This window comes from Hemiscyllium ocellatum, chromosome 26, assembly GCF_020745735.1.
Source record: "Hemiscyllium ocellatum isolate sHemOce1 chromosome 26, sHemOce1.pat.X.cur, whole genome shotgun sequence".
Lineage (NCBI taxonomy): Eukaryota > Metazoa > Chordata > Chondrichthyes > Orectolobiformes > Hemiscylliidae > Hemiscyllium > Hemiscyllium ocellatum.
Window position 1 is genome coordinate 20,286,231 of NC_083426.1, and position 20,130 is coordinate 20,306,360.

Here is a 20,130-nt window from a genome sequence, read left to right on the forward strand (position 1 = left end):
TTAATATCATAAACAATAAAGGACCCAGTAATTATCCCTGTGAAATGCCACTGCATAACAGGCTCCAGTCACACAAATACTACTTCTACCGAATCATGAGCCCCTTCTCATGAACCTCCACATCCACCCATGACTCAGCAACCTCTCTTACTGTACATCCCCCTTACTCAATTGAGTCTGTTTTTTGATACCCTTCCCCTGAGATTGCTGAAAACCCTCAGGCTTGCTAGACACCTACATAAGACTGCGTCACCTTGATTATAGTCCACTCCTCCTTTTTGACTTGGACAAGCTGGATGCAGGACCCCCAACTCCAACTTGGCCTTATCTGGCACAGAATGTTGTTTCCAACTTGGTCTTGCAGGATGCCAGATACCATTCCACCACATCCAACCCAGACCTTCAGGATGCAGGACCATCATTCACCAATTCTCAAATTGCATCTGCCAAATCAACCTCCTCTTCTGCTCCCCACACCCTGTACACATCTCCAATATAGCTCAGGTCTACCAGGACTTGTTATGTAAAGGTAATAGGACATTGGCACCATTTTTCTGTGAAGTCACAGAGGTGCACATCATTGGGTATAGGTGGGTGGAGTTAGAGTCTGGAAGGAATATTGAAAAATGTATATTTAAATATGTGACTCTGTAAGACTCGGAAACATATATTGGTACATTTATTGCACTTTTATTTTCAAAACAGAAGTCAAGGAAACCATCATTCCGCTGCATCGCTATGACATACTCTGATGAATTATAATCTATTGGCCTGGTCTGAAAACTAAGATTGACAGCTGACTGATTTTGCTGCATCTCCATGCCAATGGTGACCTATTCAATCAGCACCCTCTTCACACGCTGTGTAAAATAGTATCCCTTTGTTCAACTCTGTTTTTTATGTTGTAGTTCTGATGAATGCAAGATGAAAAACTTCAACTTCTCTCTTTTATCCAGCAAGATTTAACTCAGAGAGCACATAGATATGAACCCACAAAAATAGATTAATGATTCCTATCACTGCTTATGAGAGTAGCATGCTGGAAGTCAAGCCCCTCTATTTCCGGAGTCATCCCAAACTTAAAGTGTTTAAGTACACATAATTCCTCAATTTATCTGATTTTTATATGACTCTTGATGGAAAGCACAGACCAGTAACCAAAGTTACTATTTATTACACATAATTAAACTCTAGCTGTAGGTAAACAGTTATAAACCATTGACATATAACACTAATAAAAACTCTGACGTCCTTATAAACTGCCCCTTACATACAAACGTAGGTGGGAAAAAAACATGGATGGAAGAAGATGTGGGAAAGCAGCTCAGTAGTCTTTGTTCACGAAATCTGTTGAGTTGGTTCTTGCTGAACAGAACGTTACTTCTTGGCCTTCCTTTTCCAAATACTTCCATTGATTTACAAGAGATACAAGGTGACTACTTCACTTGTAACAGGGCCCTGACTTAGCAATTAAAATGTGCACCTTACAGCAAATGCTGAAGGAAAAAAACTAAACTGGTCTCTCTTCATGTTTAGAATGAGCTTTGACTGCAGAGGACAGAGATGGGTCCTCAGCCTGTGGAGAGTGGATCACTTTTCTGTGTCTTATTCCCAGCCCCAAATGTTTCAGTTACCTGACAGTCAATCTCATGATTGTTAGCAGGCAAAAGGTGTTTGTCATTGATTACTGGTCATGATCACTCATCAACATTTTGTTACAAAGCAGTGCTGTCTCTGAATACAGAACCCCTTTGATCCAATTCATCTGCAATCTAATCTTCAATTACTACTTATTCAAGCAGCTGTTTACATGATGCTTGCCATAAGTGGCAGATTACTTGCTTCTCAAGTCATGCAGCAATCCTTTAAAATGCTGGTTTCAAAACAGTCCTTTCTTATTTCAATCCACCACTTTATCGAGCACAAAAATAAAAAGATACAGTTTTTACATGATCTATTATAAGTTAGAAACTGGTAATGATTACCATGTACCATAATAAACCAGTAACAATTATATTCCTTAAATCCCACAAAGTTTACTGTATTATTCTGACCAATTATTACAGCTTTTGAATTTATTTACCTCAATGTAAATATACTTGTTCAATTGGATGGCTACATGAAACATCAAGAGTTGATTCAATTTCGATGCAATTTCTCCTCAAATACCGGGATCTACTGTGATGTCTGAGTAGTCAGTTGACGGTGTAAGTGAGAAGTCTCTCCTGCTAAGTTTTATTTAAGGCAAACTTATATTATTATTTAAGTGATTTATGCTGTGAATAAAGTATAGCAGTGATGTGTAAACTCCCTGTAATTATGTTTCTATTACTTAGTGTGTGTTTTTAAATTGATTATGTCACCCTCTTCTTTTTATCTGAAGTATTTGATAAACAGCACACTTCTGGTCCCAAAAGTACCGTCCAATAAAAAGTTTGCTATATTTAGTATAGAGGTTTATTAAATATTGGTACTTTGAACTATAAGTCTGAAGACTATCCTCGAGTTTCTCTCTACCAATTTATATCAGACACAAAACCCATTGTGTAGCATAAAAATATTTGATAAATGAAACACTAAAGTTTGCCAAATGATTCACCCATCCCACAACTTTGGTCTTCCAGAAGATATCAGATCTTGAATGTCAAATTTTGTACTCCCACCACAACTGATTACCCATCTGCTAAACTATTCTAGTCAGAGCTTTCAAGGAGCAAATTGTTTTGGGAGGCAGAATGTGAGATTGGCCTGTCATCATGTTTTCTGTGACTTAGAATGAATCCACCAGTCATTTCCTAGAGAGGGAGGGCAAAAAATGTCATCCGAGAAAGCTATTGTATGGGAACAAATTTGAAAATGTTGGGGCAATCTCATTAACTATAGGACAATTAGTTACCTTATTCTCTCTAGCTCTTCAAATGGTGGCTAAGACCACGATTGCCTCCATTAAATATCAGCGAGGTAAAAACAATGACTGCAGATGCTGGAAACCAGATGTTCCTTGGATGCTGCCTGAACTGCTGTGCTCTTCCAGCATCACTAATCCAGAATGCTGACATTGCTGGTTAAACCAAGTTTTATTGTCCATTCCAGGATGCTCTTGGCAAGTTAATATTGAGCTGCTCTCCTGAATTGCTGCAGGTCATTTGATATACAGTTGAAAATCATTGTACTGTAAACTATCCATTGATTTCTAAGCTGGAAGAGAGTTTGGTGTCAAGAATGGTTCTGTGTTTCGTATGCCGTATGGAAGAGGGCAACTTTTGAGATCACATTACTGGCTTTCATACAAATCAATATCACACATAGGCAGCATTTGGTGTGGTCAGCAAAGAGAAAGGATTGTTCTGAATTAATGAATTATCTTAGCCAGATGTCATTGTGATGGTGGGAGGGGACAAGTTCTGCAGTCTTCTAAGGATTCTAGTAAATTTCTCCTGGCTTAGCCTAGGGGAGAAAGAATAACAAACTGCTTAATTCTTAAACTTAAGAATAACTAAATATAGCTGATGGTGTATTTAAGAAACTGTCTTCAGAGCATCTTCAAAGGGAAGGGTGATAAGTTAGAGATGGTGGTACACATTGATATGAGCAACATAAGTAGAAGAAGGGATAAGGTCTCGCATCAAGAGTTCAGGAAGCAGTGCAATGGTTACGAAGTAGATCTGAAAGATTGAACTCTCAGGATGACACCTGGTGCCACATGCTAGCGAGTACAGAAATAGGAGAATAAACAGGTGAATGCATGGCTTAAGAGTTGGTGTGGGATTGAGGATTTTAGTTTCCTGGATCACTGTGACCATCTCTGGGGGACGTGGGACCTTGACAATCGTGATGGTCTGCATTTGAACCACAATGGGAATAACATCCTTGCAAGACTGTGTGCAAGTGCTGTTGAGGGAATTTAAACTGGTTCAGCAGGGGTACGGGACACAGTGCATGAGTTCAATAATGGCAGCATAACTTAGAAAAAGAACAAATGCAGAGAGAGTTCACCTATGTAGTGTCTCAGTGGAGTAGGACAGGACTGAAGTCTCTAATGCCAGGAGTATTAGAGCCAAGACAGATGAATTGAGGCTATGGATCGACATTAAAACAGCCATGTTGTGGCAATCACAGAGACATCGTTAAAGAAGGGACAAGATTGGCAATTTAACTTTCCATGGTATAGGAAATGCAGTCAGGGAAGGGTACTAAATTAGAGGTGGTGTCATATTATTAGTTAGGGCATCAGTTACTGCGGTAAGGAGGGATGATATTTTGAAAGAGTTGTTGAATTAGGCTTTGAGGGTAGAATTTACGAATAAAAAGGAGGCAGTCATATTGTTAGGAGTGTATTATGTAGGCCCCCAAACAGCAGACAATTGAGGAGCAGATATGTAGCCAATTCACTATGACGTATAAAAATAGATCGGGGATTTCAAATAACCAAACATAAATTGGGATAGTCTTCATAAAAAGGGTTCAGAAGGGCAGATTTCTTGAAATGTATACAGGAGAGCTTGTTATATAAACATATAGATGGTCTTGCAAGTGATGGTGCAATGTGAGACCTAATTCTGGGAATGAAACCAGACAGTTATTAGAGATGACAGTGGGGGACTATTTTATTGATAATGAAATGATTTAGTGACAGGGGTCAGTGGTTGGTGGTAGAAGTGGGGCTTGGGGCAGAGATTGCTGAGTGAGTGGGGACTGGATTGTTAAGAGTTGCTTATCTGTTGGAGGAGGGAAGTCAGAATGGTGTTTAATGGTGAGCAGCGTGAAACTTTGAGGGAGTAGCATGCACAGCATTGATGAGATCGAGGAAGCAGTCTGTAATTAAAATATTCTATATGTGTAATGTTGTACAGGGTAAGATTTTGTATTTGGGCAACTCTTTTGGTCTGCTCAACCTGTCAATGTTGTTATGCTGAACTTCCCCTCTTATTTAGATCTCCAGTCACCCCAAATCTATATATGCATATAGCCCTGGGTAATCAGCCCTGCCTTCTTCCTTGGTCTTTCTGGTTTCAGCAGTCCCCTTCTCTGTTATCCCATTGTGTCATCCTACCCTTCCACCTGCCCTCAGTTCCATCTATTGAGCTGTTCCTCCCCTTTATTTTAGAGATGACCCACTAAATTAATCTAATACTAGAAAACACATATAATTGCTTGTGGAAGGAATTATCTTAATTGCCTTGGAGTGGGAGATGTGGGATTCGAGATTATAGGTCTCTTCACTAACCCATTCACAAACACTTTATATTTACTCATTCATATTTACTCGTTCATAAATCCCACTATAACATCGGCTCATTCATTTATTCAGAAAACCGTGGTTCAGTAGTGTTATATATTTTACTATCACAAGATTGACCAAATTAAAACAACCCATTAGTGCAGTTGAGGAGTTCAGCAGAAACCCATAGGGCAGGAAAGAATAAAAGGGGAGAATTAATTGAATCAGCGAAACCTCATTAGCTCAGAATCATAACTTCCAGTGGCAACAGTAGTGATAAAAAGAGAATTAAAGAGAGCAGGTGGATGTGATCATTTAACTTAGTAAAAGCCCTTGAGCACATAACAGGGAGTAACTAGGGTGGTTACGTGTGGTCTAAACCACTTAATTGAACAGACAGTTCTTAAGTACCTGTCTGAATGGGTCAGTTTCAAGCACTTTACAGATAAAATAAACAAACCATGGAAACCACAGAAAGGTGAATCATTTCAATGAATTGATAACTGCACCCTGTAAATGCTAGACATATCAATGAATTGATAACTGCATTCTGTAAATGTTAACACATTAATGAACCGATAACTGTATCCTGTAAATGTTAAACCTATGAATGTTCTGATACCTGTATCCTGAAAATGTTGATTATATTAATGAGCTAAAGTTATGATGTTGTGTAAGAAGGTCACTTCCACTCAATGCTGTAGATTCAGCTGAGAAACCTGTAACAGCAAGTTTTCTGAATAAAGACAACTCAAGGCCATTTTACCATCTCTGTCACTCACTCCGGTTCACAATCTAAAAAAGAACATCAGCACGTTTCAAAGAAAGAGAAACCCAGACAGCAACAACATGAAATTAAGTCTTCTCACTCATTGAATTCAACCTGAAATATGTAACCATAAATAGGTTATGTGATGTGACAATCTCATGTTCAGAGAAACTCTTACAATTGATAATGCAGAATTTCATTCCACACACAATAAAAGGCCGGTTTGTGAAACGTAAATTAATCAATACTAGCTTGTGATTTAATTTTAAACTAAGCAGAATACATTTTGAAAAAGTTAAAGTCATAATCAGTGACATTGGGACATTCATATTTTGAAAAAAAAACCCTCTTCTCTTAAGATGGCATTCCAAGTGATTATGAACTGAAGAAAAGGTTAACTTTGAAAGTGGAAAAAGGCTTCAACATTCCAAAACACAAATTATTTGTCATAATCTTTAAAAAAATATATATTCTGTTATTGACTATTAGCATACTGACAAAGATAACTATTTTTACCAACCCTAATGGTCCTTGAAATGTGGTGTTAATTTAAACTGGGATAGCAACATAAAAGGTTTTGTGAGGTACTGCCAAAATCATTTGTTCACTTCACATATACAGAAATCTCTGATGTCATCTTCAAAATAAGTAAAAAATGAACTTCTAATTTTGAATTTTTTAGCAAACTAAATATATCAACTAATTGTTTCCATTGCTCAAATATTTTCTGCAAGTGATCAATTTCTACACAGTGATGAGATTTGAAATCCAAAATTCTATGTCTTGGGTTAAGTCATTATTGATCTACTATATATATTTACCAATGAACTTGAAATAGGCTGGTTCAGGGGACTCAGTAAGCTCATTATGGCATATTGAATTTATTTTCTTTTATCTATTCGGGGGATAAGGGGGTCACTAGTTAAGCCAGTACTTATTACCCATCCCTATTTGTCCAGAGGGTGGTGAAGAGTTAATCACATTCCTGTGGATCTGGAGTCACATGTTGACCAGACCAGCTAAGGATGGCAGTTTATTTCCCTAAAGGACATTAGTGAATCATATGTTTTTTTTCCAATAATGGTCATCATTAGACTCTTAATTACAGATTTAAAAAATTAATTCAAATTCAAATTGATTTGAACATGAGTCCCCAGAACCTTACCTGAGTCTCTGCATTAACAGTCTAACATTCATACCACAAGGTCATTGCCTCCCCTGATTTCCGCAGTTATGATGACAGTCTGTGGAAAAAGCACCATTTTGCCATGTGCTTGCTGACCTTGCCATTTTATAAAATTTGGTGTGAATTGTTTACTTCAGATTATCATTTTGTTTTTAGACAGCCAATGTTTTAAGAAATGTATTTTATGACAATTATATTCCAATTAGCAAGATGGATAATTTTTTTTTTCACTTCCACAACAGCTAGTACTCTTACTGTTACAACTACTTCCAGTCCTAGATCTATGACATCTGGTAGGTACATTAGTTGGACTTAATGGACTACTCTAAATTTCGTATTTAATTGTTTGTTTAATAAGACTCAAATAAAGAAAGTTGCTAACATCTCTAGCAAATTCTGAAACAGAAATACTGAAATTCTAAGAAATACTCAGTACTTCAAGCAGCATCTATGGAGAATTTTTCATGTTGACCGTTCTTCAGAACGGACGAGTACAAATACATGAACTTATCTTATGTCCTTCGCAGATGCTACTTGATCTGATTAATTTTTCTAGTGTTTGCATGTTTTGTTTAAAATCTTTACTATATTCAATATTGTGCTTTCTCTGCATTCTGCATTTGACATATATTTCATCTGCAGTTGATTAATGCATAACATGTAATTATCATAGTTATTGTTAAAGGAAGCTGTAGATACATGAGTACAGACCTCAAATGAAGGTTTCCACCTATTGTGTTTTCTAGCCTTTTTCTTTCAGGTGTTGAAATATTGTGAAATATCTATTTTAATAGTTATCTCTTTTTGGATTCCCAGGTTTTGACGTTTAAAAAAAGTGTTTTGTGTATATTTCAGTATTTAAAATTCTGCCTTAAAGAAAATTTCGTTTCTGCAATACCATAACCACAAAGGTCATCGTGTCATATAATTGTCTCTTAAATGGATCTAAAATTTTACCTCTACTATTTTACTCAAAAGGTAATTACAATTAGTGATCACGTCTTTCCTTAAAAAGGAGTTATTACTTTCTCCAGATTTTAGCTATTTCTGCCTTATTTTGGCATTCTAACATTTTAAAATATCCAAATTTATCTTTTATTTGGCTTGTAATATTTTGTGCTTGTTTCCTGAAATTCTTTCTTCCTGGCAATTCAGTACCTTGATGCGAAGCCCTTGACTTTGCTTTTAGACACTAACAACCTAAACTGACTATATTATTAAAGTTAAAGTATAAACCAGATGCTGTGTTGTTTTAATATTCTGTTTTATAAAGTATGGTCAATCACCTTTGTAATATAATGAGCACTTTTTTTTCTAAACTACTGTATGGTAGGTTGTTTTTGAATACTAAACTAAATACTATCCCATATCTCTTCCAACTTTACCTTCAACATCTACAACAGTAAAATCCTGATGATTCTAATCCCAGGGAATTCACAGATTTATTTTAGGCAAAACTTCATGATAACTAAGGAAGAAGCATTCCTACATGAATGCATGTAATTCATCAAGCCAACAAATGCAGAATATGTCAAAAGCAGTGGATTCAAATGCATCTGAAAACACAATAAAGCAATAAATGTGTAAACTTACCTTTATTAATAATTGCTAGGTAGTACAGAATTTCAACATTGCTAAAAGGAGGCATGATGTCAAAGATTTTTCCCTTACACTCATCAGGATTAGGATCTAAGAACTAGATTTGATAAAAAGGATATCAATTTATACAGCATGAGAGGGAGGTGCAGATTAGTTCAGACAACTTTTGGTGTGGAGAAACAACAAGAACATAAACTCAGTTTTAGTTCTCAAACCAGGTAAGTAGACTCTGGTCAGGATGTTGTCATGGGAAAGCAGCAGAGATTGACAGTCTCTATGCTCCTTTTATTCCCAGAATGAAGGTGCAATTAAAAGGTTCTGAAAATCTAATGGCAAGGTGTATTAATGTATGTAGCTTCCACCATGCACAATTGCATCATTCTTTAAGTTCAAATGATGATCTGAAGTTAGTTTCCTATCTAATTCTTAATACAATGTTGATTATTTAAAAAATAATTTGCAATAGTAGAATCACATTGAATGGTAGACATACTGTTCTGAGGCTTGCAAGCACTGGCTGGTTGAACATGAACAAAATGTCACCTCCCATATCTTCTTCAATGGAATGTGTTGTTTCATACAGTCTGCCAGTCATTAGGACATATGGCCTACATAGCTGGCATCGCACCGGCATTGAGATTCATATATCATCTGTGATAAAATTAGGGTTAACTGTAACCCTGTTGCATTTGTTTGGTAGGCAAAACATCTTTTTGGCTTGACGGCAACATCCCGGTAGTGCAGAAAAGTGAGTAGATTGCAATGTAGCATCATGAGACATCTGCATTCTATTCCTGATGAGTGAAAGATTAAAAATATCTTCTTGTCTCCTGCTAACAATTTTTAATAACTTTATTCAATTTGTTCACACCTTCCAATGGCTTGAAGTTGTAAACGCCTAGAGCTGTGCATTAAAAAATGTTGGAAGTTAGGTCTGAAAGGTTTTTGTGATCTTTTTCTGCTTCATGTGTTGTCTACAGACATGACTGATATAATGCACCATGTCATAAATGAAGTAAAATGTGTTTCATAGTTTTCTTGCTGCACTACAATATCCTAGAGTATCTCGATGGCCTTTGTGGCATCAGCTTGGTAAATAGACTTAATTGCATCATGTGTCAATTCAATCATGCAACATGGATATTTGTCCATCTCTGCATAAGTTTCCATAATGCCTTGTCATCAGTTGGTTATCCTCCCCTCACTTCTCTTCATATTAAATGTCTTGTGCAATCATAGTTAAAAATCACACGACACCAGGTTATAGTCTAACTGGTTTAATTGGAAGCACTAGCTTTTGGAGCACCACACCTTCATCAGGTGGTTGAAGGAGCGGCGCTCCGAAAGCAAGTGCTTCCAATTAAACCTGTTGGATGATAACCTGCTGTTGTTGGACACCCCAGTCCAACAACAGCATCTCTAAATCATGAGTACCTGTGCAGTCATAACCTGTTTGTACCCAGCTTGGTGGAAATAGTTAGCAGTTGTCACATACATCCTCTCCTCCATCATCTTCAACAGCATGAACTAGAATATCCTTGATTATCCAGAGGACATGAGCAGGGAGTACTTCATTTGGTTAATCGAATGCCAGATAATCAAATACTGGATAACATAGTTAACCAAACGGTGAGACTTTCTGATCTTGATTGGATAATCTGAAATTCGGTTAATCAAATGCCAGATAATCGAGATTCCTCTGTTGTTGTGTTGTACTTTTGCTTTTTATCGATGACCTCAATAATCTGACATGTCAGCTGACATTGGTCGTGGGTTTTCAGATTTCCAGTCACCCTTGATCCATTAGGTCTTACTCTGAATTTATACAGAACCATCATTATCTCTTATACCTCAACCTTTGGTGATGAAAACAAAAGCTGATGTCCTCCCTTCAGTGTTCTGAGAACTTGTACTCCGCATCGCTGTGGTATTTCTTAGCATCAAGGATTGCAGTGTGCTAAAAAATGTAGATGACAAAATTGTTGATATATAATTGTTATCTTCTAAAGGACTAAATGCATGGGAATGACACCACCTATAAGTTCCTCCAAATCACATAGCATCTAGACTTTGAATTATATTGCTATTCCTTTATTGTTGATGCATCAAAATCCTGGAATTCCTTTCCTAACTGAACTAAGGTTCACGAAGGCCGCTATTTTCTCAAAGACATTTAGGAATTGCTTAATAAATTCAGTGATTTCCATATTCCATAAAGAAATAAAAATTAAGTCCAGCAATTGTCTCCAATACAACTGCATTGAAGCGTGGAGTTCGAGATAAATGAGGAAATTGTAGGTTTATTAGACCATAAGATTAGAACCAGTATTAGGCCATTCAGCCCATTGAATCTGCTCTGCTATTCAATCATGGCTGATATGTTTTTCAATCCCATTATCTGCTGTCACCCTGGAACCCTTGATACCCTTACAAATAAAGTGTAGCTATTAGTTGTATATTGTCTGTGGGAAAATTTTGTATTTGGGGCAGAGTGATTACTCTTTCAGATCAACATGAGCTGATCAGGGATTGGAGGGAGTATGTAACATGTTAGATAAGGGAGTGTTAATAGAACGTATATGAAATCTAGAATCTATTTAGAAGGTTCCACATAAGACACAGTTGACAAACATCAACACATGAAATTGGAAACAGCCAATTGGCTGGAATGAGGACTTGACTACTAGTTTGAGACAAAGAATAGCAATTATGGGCTACACAATTTAATTATATTTGTATGTGACTTTGATTAAGAACTAGAGAATCAAGTTTGCTACATTTGGAGATGTCCGATAAACCAGGAGTTGAAGTGTTGGGACAGATACCTGATATTTTGCCTTTGCTAGAGGATATTCCCAGCATCTACAACACTAAATAATAGAGGCAGGCAGACAATTAATCCAATTACCTTATGGCCCCAAAGTCACCACTGAAGGATTCACTTCTCCAATCACCTTGATGCCAGTTGCTTGGGGCCAATTACAGGCTACGATTTGGAATATAGCCTCATTCTTCTTGTACCTTCAATAGGGGCCATCTGCATCTTAACATTGATTGAATGACTGACACCTTAGGAATTTAATTGAACAGTACTTTTGGAAGTGTTTTCTTTATTGACTGTCATTGATAAAATGGCCTCCACGATTTCATGATTGATCTGTGTGAACTCATAATCTGCATTTGGTCCCACATCATGCTGATAATCTGGTCATAAAATTTAGGTTTATTGAGGATTTAAATTTGTTAGGCAAAGGCATGATGTGTATCAGAATAAATATAATACAAGCAAGAAATTGCGCGCCAAAAGTCGTTAATTTTAAAAACCACTAATCAGGAATGGACCCGGACCATAGAACAGGCTATCACTATAGGACAGAACAGGACAACACTTCGCAAAAAAACGGCACTAAAAGAAAAAATGGACAAACTAACCCACAAACAGGAGGACACGACAACACACACCTGGGTTAAAAACCTCTCCCACAGACAGCTCACAGACATGGAAAGAACTATACTGGCCAAGGGACTCAAATACAACTACAGGGATGCCAACACAGCAGACTTACTAGCAGCACTAGAATGCACACTCAGGAACAATGGACTGACAGAAGAGACACAACAAACAGTGAGACAAACGGTCGTACCTATGATGATAAGAAAACGACATACACATAACCTCAACACCAAGGAGAGGGAAGCACTGAAAACACTGAAAAATGACAAGAACATAATCATACTACCGGCAGATAAAGGCAGAATGACGGTCATCTTAGATAAATCAGACTACATCAATAAAGCACAACAACTACTCGCAGACACCAACACCTACCAAATGAAGGATTCCGACCCCACACCACAACTCACCAATAGAATAATCAACACACTAAGGAATCTACAAAGAAACAGACAAATAACCATAGCAGACCAGCAAAGAATGAAACCTGAAAGCAACAACACCCCCAGATTCTACGGACTACCCAAAGTACACAAACCAGACATCCCACTCAGACCCATAGTATCACTACCAGGGACACCAGCATACAAACTGGCCAAAGAACTACAACAAAAACTGAAACACCTAGTCAGCGGATCCAAACACTCCATACAATCAACACAGGAATTCTTGGACATCATCAGGAATACACACATAGACAAAGAAGAAACCATGGTATCATTCGACGTGACGGCACTGTTCACATCAATTGACAAAACCCTAGCCAGAGAAACAATAGCCAACCTACTGGACATACATAACAGAACACAGGAGGCCGAACCTATCAACAAGGACGGCATACTTAAACTACTAGACCTGTGCCTCACCACACACTTTACATTCAACAATCAGATATACAAACAAATCAACGGAACACCCATGGGATCACCAATCTCGGGACTCATAGCAGAGGCAGTTATGCAAAGGTTAGAACATACAGCCCTACCACAAATCCAACCCAAACTCTGGATCAGATACGTCGATGACACCTTTGTAATCATCAAAAACACAGAAATAGAAAAAACACACCGAATCATCAACGCCACACTCACAGGAATACGATTCACGAGAGAAGAGGAAAAGGATAGTCAACTCCCATTCCTAGACGTGTTAGTAGAGAGAACACCCAACGGAGAATTCACCACAAGGGTACACAGGAAACCAACACACACAGACCAAGTCCTAAACTATGAAAGTAACCACCCCAACACACACAAACGAAGCTGCATCAGGACACTATTCAAAAGAGCCACAACACACTGCAGTACACCAGAACTGCGAAAAGAGGAAGAGGAACACCTATACAAGGTATTCGCCAAAAACGGATACCCACGCAATTTTATCACCAGATGCCTAAGAGATAGACCATGGAATGCGGTTATGCCACAACCAAAAGGACTAGCCACACTACCATACGTCAGGAGCGTCTCAGAACTGATAGCCAGACTACTGCGACCCTTAGGACTCATAACAGCACACAAGCCAACTTCCACACTCAGACAACAACTCACTAGAACAAAGGACCCAATAGCCAGCACGAGCCAAACTAACGTAGTTTACAAAATACCATGCAAGGACTGCACAAAACACTATATAGGACAAACAGGAAGACAGCTAACAATCCGCAGCCATGAACATCAGCTAGCCACAAAACGACATGACCAGCTATGCCTAGTAGCCATACACTCAGACAACCAGGAACATGAATTTGACTGGGAAAACACTACCATCATAGGACAAGCCAGACAGAGAACAGCCAGGGAATTCCTAGAGGCATGGCATTCAACCACAAACTCCATTACAGACACATGGACCTGGACCCCATATACAAACCACTACAGCTGAAACTGACACCCGGAAGCGGCAAGAACATCCATCAACAGACACATCGACCTGGACCCCACATACAAACTACTACAGCTGAAACTGACACCCGGAAGCGGCAAGAACAAACCACTATAAATACCGGAAGAAACAACAAAGCAGCGCTTCACAGGAGACTCCAATAGCACTGATGATGTTCCCTAGCCAGGGAACTAAACGTTTGCAGCAAAAACTTGTATTTAGTAGTTTGTTAATGCACCAATGAAACGACCCGATTTTTTGAGTTATAAAACTGGACATTTTGAACAGTTAGGGGGAGAACTGCTAAGACACCAACAAGTACAAATTGCCAGCTGAACAGCTGTCTGAAAGGTACTTGTAAGAGAAAGATTCACCTATCAATTTGATAGAGACCACTAAACCTGGCTTTAAAGGGATCTCCTATCACTGGTAACAATACTAATATGTCATTCCTCTCAGGAAAACGACTGAGTAACAGAGCTTTTATCTGCCACTTGCTTCATTCTGTGCTCTGCCCACTTTTGGTGGTATTTACTCGCCTACTCAATTTAATCTCTCCCTCAACTCCGATACATAATCTAAGTGTGAGGTCTCCAACTTTGGTCCTGTCAATTTTTCTTTAATTAATTTCAAAGGGGCTCTCACTTCATGCCCGAATATCAACTCAAAGGGAGTGAACTGAATTGATTTGTTTGGGGCATCTCTAATGGCAAACATTTATCCCAATCATTCAGGCAATCCTGACAGTATGCTCTCAACATAGTCTTCAACGTCTGATGCCACCTTTCGAAAGCTCCCTTGGATTCAGGATGATATGCACTGGATTTAAAGTGCTGTATACCTCAGCTATTCATAACCTCCTGAAACAGTCTAGCAGTAAAACTTGACCCTTGGTCTGACTGAATTTCTCTGGGTAGCCATACCAGTTGAAGAAAGCTACTAACTCCTCTACTACCATTTTTGCCTTGATACTCCATAATGGAGTTGCCTCTGGAGATCTGGTAGACACATCCACTGTGGTTAACAAGTACTGGTTCCCACGTTTACTTCATGGTAGGGGACCAACACAATCAATTATAACCCATGTGAAAGGTTCTTCAAATGGGGAATTAGCAACAAAGGTGCTGGTTTTATTACTGCCTGTGACTTACCTACCATTTGTTATGTATGACACGTATGGCAGAAGTTCACCTAAACTTGTGCATTCCAGGCGAAGAAAAATGTTTTTGTATCTTAACCTGTGTCTTTTGTACCCCTAGGTGACCTCCTACAGGAAGTTCATGTGTTACCCTGTCTGTATGCTACGGGCAACACATTCTGGTGCACTTCAGCCCATTTCTCCTCTGCTCTAACCTGCTGTGGTCTCCATTTCCATCTTAGGATTCTATCTTTCAGATAATAACCCTGAGGAATATTCTCTGTTTCCTTTTCGAGTACACTTCAATACATATATCTTCTATCGTCCTGTCTTTCGGTTGCAAGTCCCGTAACCTTTCAGGACTAAACATTTCTGTCTGACCCTCTGCCTGTTCAGGTTTTTCCTGCTCCATCACGTCATACAGAGTTTCCACTAACTGAACGTTTACTCCTTCATCGTTCTCTTTAGTTTTTGCTTCATGCTGTGACTTATGATAGTGGGATCTGGTTACTACACAGTTTGGGAAAATACCAGGATGTTTCTGTTTTAACTCCTCAGTTTCTTGGTTTTCCTTGGACCTCTTCACAAGAAAGGGTGTCACCCCCACCTTAGACCCTGCTAAATCATTCCCAAGAACAAACTGGATACCTGGAACTGACAGTCTGTCAATCACTCCCACTGTAACTTCCCCAGTCTTGAGTTGGCACTCCAACCTGATCTTACAGAGGGAACACTAAATTTCTGTCCATCTATCCCACAAATTACCGCACTCGGGTAACATCAGAAAGAGTGCAAATTCACTCATCTCTTACTGGTTAGATCCCATATCTGTCAAAATTATAACTTCTTATTCTCCCCCTGTTCTTTCTGGATAAACTTTACCCCAGAGGCAAATTATTTATAGAGATCAGGTATTAACTCCATACCCAGTCCTTGCCCCGGCTGTTCTCTCTCCTGCAGCTCCTTGGGGTTTTCTTTACTACCTTCACTAATGCCACTGGCTTAGCTTCTTTTACCACATATCTTCCTACAGTGCCTTTCTTTAACAACCAGCACTGTGACATTACTTGTCCCATTTTACCACAGCAGAAACACCTGAGGCCTTCCACCCCCTTTCCACCCTCTTGGGCTTCGTTTTTAATCTGTGGTAAACTCCCAACTTCTATTTCTCTAACCTCTAACTCCCAACTTCTGCCATAAGTGTAGGATCTCCCAACTTCTATCTCTCTCAGGATGAAATTCTGACCGGAAGCTTGTTTATGCACTGACTTGTATTCATCTGCTAATTCTGCTGCCTTCTCACTCCTGAGCTTTCTGTTCCTCCATGTGAACTCTCTGTAAATAAGTTTTTAAACTCGTCCAGCAGAATAATCTCTCTTAGACACTCATAGGTCCTATCTTTCTTTAAAGCACGCACCCATCTGTCAAAATGACTATGCTTAATTCTTTCAAACTCAACATAAGTCTGACCTGGTTCCTTTTGTATGTTTTCGAATCACTGTCTATATGCTTCTGGTACTAATTCATAGGCACTTAATATAGCCTGCTTAACCTCTTCATAACCTCTTGACCCCCCTCATCTGACAGCGCGGCAAATAACTCACTTGCTTTGCCTACCAGTTTAGTCTGAACTAGCATTACCCATAACTCCTTGGACCATTCAATCTGCCTAGCCAGTTTTTGAAATGAAGTCAAGAAGGCTTCAACATTTTTCTCATCAAAGTTTTGACAAATTTGTATATATCAGTACCCTTTTTAATCTCCACCCATTTGGTACATCAGTAGTTAAGCTTGAACTGGAGAATTGTTTTCTATTCTGCACACACTTGAGGAAGGATTTTAAGACCTTTATGTGCAGAGAAGATTTATACGAATGATATCAAGGATGATATACATCAGTTATACATGAACAGATTGCAGAAACTGAGATTATTGGACTCAATATTATATGCTCACATGGCTGTGTTTTCAGTAGGCAGGTGCGACTTTCTCATAACTTTCTCATCTACCCCTCAGCTCATCCCTAGAATAGGGAGAAAAGGCAACTGCCAAAATATCAGCTCATCAGTCTTATCTAAGTAAATGATCAAAGGTCACTGGAGAATTTTAATAGTTCAGTTGACCCCAAAGTTGCCCTGACCACTTCTTAATGTGATTGATAGGGGTAGACAAGAAGAATTGAGCGGCTTTTTTTTATTAACGCTTTTTTAAATTGTGGACAAGAAGGATGGCACTATTATCAGAGGATTCCCTGTGTGCCCCTTCAGAAAGTAGTAGCATCCCTTCTTCCCTGCCCAGTCTTTAAAACTCACTCATGCATTGCTTCTTCCTATGGTCACCAAATCCATCCTGCCAAATGTCCCTCCTTATCTAGTGTCTGGGATCCATTGGGGCCTTTGTCTTGGGTATGCTTGCAGTCCCGAGAGCATCCATTATTGAGCTGTTGTGCTGCTGGCACCTTGAGAGGTGTTAGCCAATCAGATTGGCCAGTAGCTCCAGAGCAATCTCCTGCCATTGAGGGGTGGAAGTCCCACTGTCTACTAGACCGCTAGTAGCTCATATGGCAATATGTAAGGCATTTTTCGGTCTGTAGGTTGGCTACTAACTTTCCTTTGGGAGGGGGAACTGTGAGCCATTCATTCACCACCTTGCAAATTCTTATCCTCTTGACCAATTTAAGGGGAAGTTTTCAAATATGAGGGCGCTTTGCTAGAGTACATTAAAAAAATCTGTATTTAAAACTTTGTTAAGCTGGTGACTATTTACTTAATATGAAATTGTTATAACTTGAAGTGAGAGAGATGTCAAAGAGGAATCTTCTTTCCTGTGTCTGGCAGCGCAATTCGATCTTTATTCAGAGCTCTTTACGGTACATTACGGGGGAGGTTCCTGAAACAGTGTCCATTGAACACTCTGCCCCTCCCAGTCAAGTACTGTATTTATATGCATTTTACAATAATTGCATGCAACAATGATGACATTGGCTTTGTGCTTGGGAAATCATGTCTCACAAACTTGATTGAGTTTTTTGAAGACGTAACAAAGAGGATTGATGAGAGCAGAGCAGTGGATGTGATCCATATGGACTTCAGTAAGGCGTTTGACAAGGTTCCCCATGGTGAGACAGATTAGCAAGGTTAGATCTCATGGACTACAGGAAGAACTAGCCATTTGGATACAGAATTGGCTCAAAGGTAGGAGACAGAGGGTGGAAGTGGAGGGTTGTTTTTCAGACTATAGGCCTGTGACCAGTGGAGCGCCACAAGGATCGGTGCTGGATCTACTACTTGTCATCATTTATATAAATAATTTGGATGTGAGCATAAGAATAAGTTTGCAGATGACACCAAAATTGGAAGTGTGTTGGATAGCGAAGAAGGTTACCTCAGATTACAACAGGATCTTGATCAGATGGGCCAAAGGGCTGAGAAATGGCAGATGGAGTTTAATTTAGATAAATGTGAGGTACTGCATTTTGGGAAAACACAACTTAAGAACTTATATACTTAGTGGTAAGGTCCTAGCGTGTGTTGCTGAACAAAGAGACCTTGGAGTGCAGGTTGATAGTTCCTTGAAAATGGAGTCATAGGTAGATAGGATACTGAAGAAGGTATGCTTTCCTTTATTGGTCAGAGTGTTGAGTCAGGAGTTGGGAGGTCATGTTGCAACTGAACAGGACATTGGTTAGGCCACTGATGGAATATTCCATGCGATTCTGGTCTCCTTCCTATCAGAAGGATGTTATTGAAAGGGTTCAGAAAATACTTACAAGGATGTTGCCAGGGTTGGAGGATTTGAGCTATAGGAAAGAGATTGAATAGGTTGGGGCAATTTTCCCTGGACCGTTGGAGGCTGAGACATATAGAGGTTTATAAAATCGTGAGGGGCATGGATAGGATAAATAGACAAAATATCTTTCCTGGTTTGGGGGAGTCCAGAACTAGAGGGCATAGGTTTAGGGTGAAAGGGGAAAGATATAAAAGAGACCTAAGGGTCAAGTTTTTCACGCAGAGGGTGGTACGTGTATGGAATGAGCTGCCAGAGGAAGTAGTGGAGGCTAGTACAATTGTAGCATTTATATGAATAGGAAGGTATGGAGGGATATGGGCCAGGTGCTGGTCTAGATTGGGTTGGGATGTCTGGTCGGCATGGACGAGTTGGACTGAAGGGTCTGTTTCCGTGCTGTACATCTCTACGACTCTATTGTTAGCCATGTCTCTCCAATTGTGTAAACAAATGATTAACAATGGATATCTCTATTGACTGCCCGAGATCCTCCCATGATCTCATGGTACTTGCCAGACTTCTTTGTCACTATTCCTTGGGATCTTACAATGGATGCTGTATTCACTCACTTTCTTAATACGCTGACAATTAGCCTTCTACCCAGAGATTTCCCAACTACATCACACTAATTGATAATTGCTTATCAATTATGAGTTTTTCAAATTCTGTAAGGCAATTTATATTTCCTACTAATATTATTTTTGGATTCATAAAAGGATGCTAATTTCTATCAATTGCTTTCAAATGTACAATATCAGTTTTAGTCTAAAGTTGATTATATGTGAATTTATATAATTATATCTATTGTTGTAATTCTTTGACGAGGCTTACAAATTGGGGAGATCAAACAAACACAGTCTCTCTATCTTGCAGTTGCGAGTTCATTATAGCTCCACCTCTGACTTACTTCAAATACCTAATATACAAGTGCCCCCACCAAATAGCACATATTCAGATTTCATTAAGAAAAATGAAATTCAATCACTTTCACAGCTTTCTGAATGGGGAGCTGTGAAGTTACATTTGTTTATTTTCCATGTTTTACAACCTCTTTTCCTTCTTAAAGGGTGTCTGTTTCCACCATTTGTTGCTG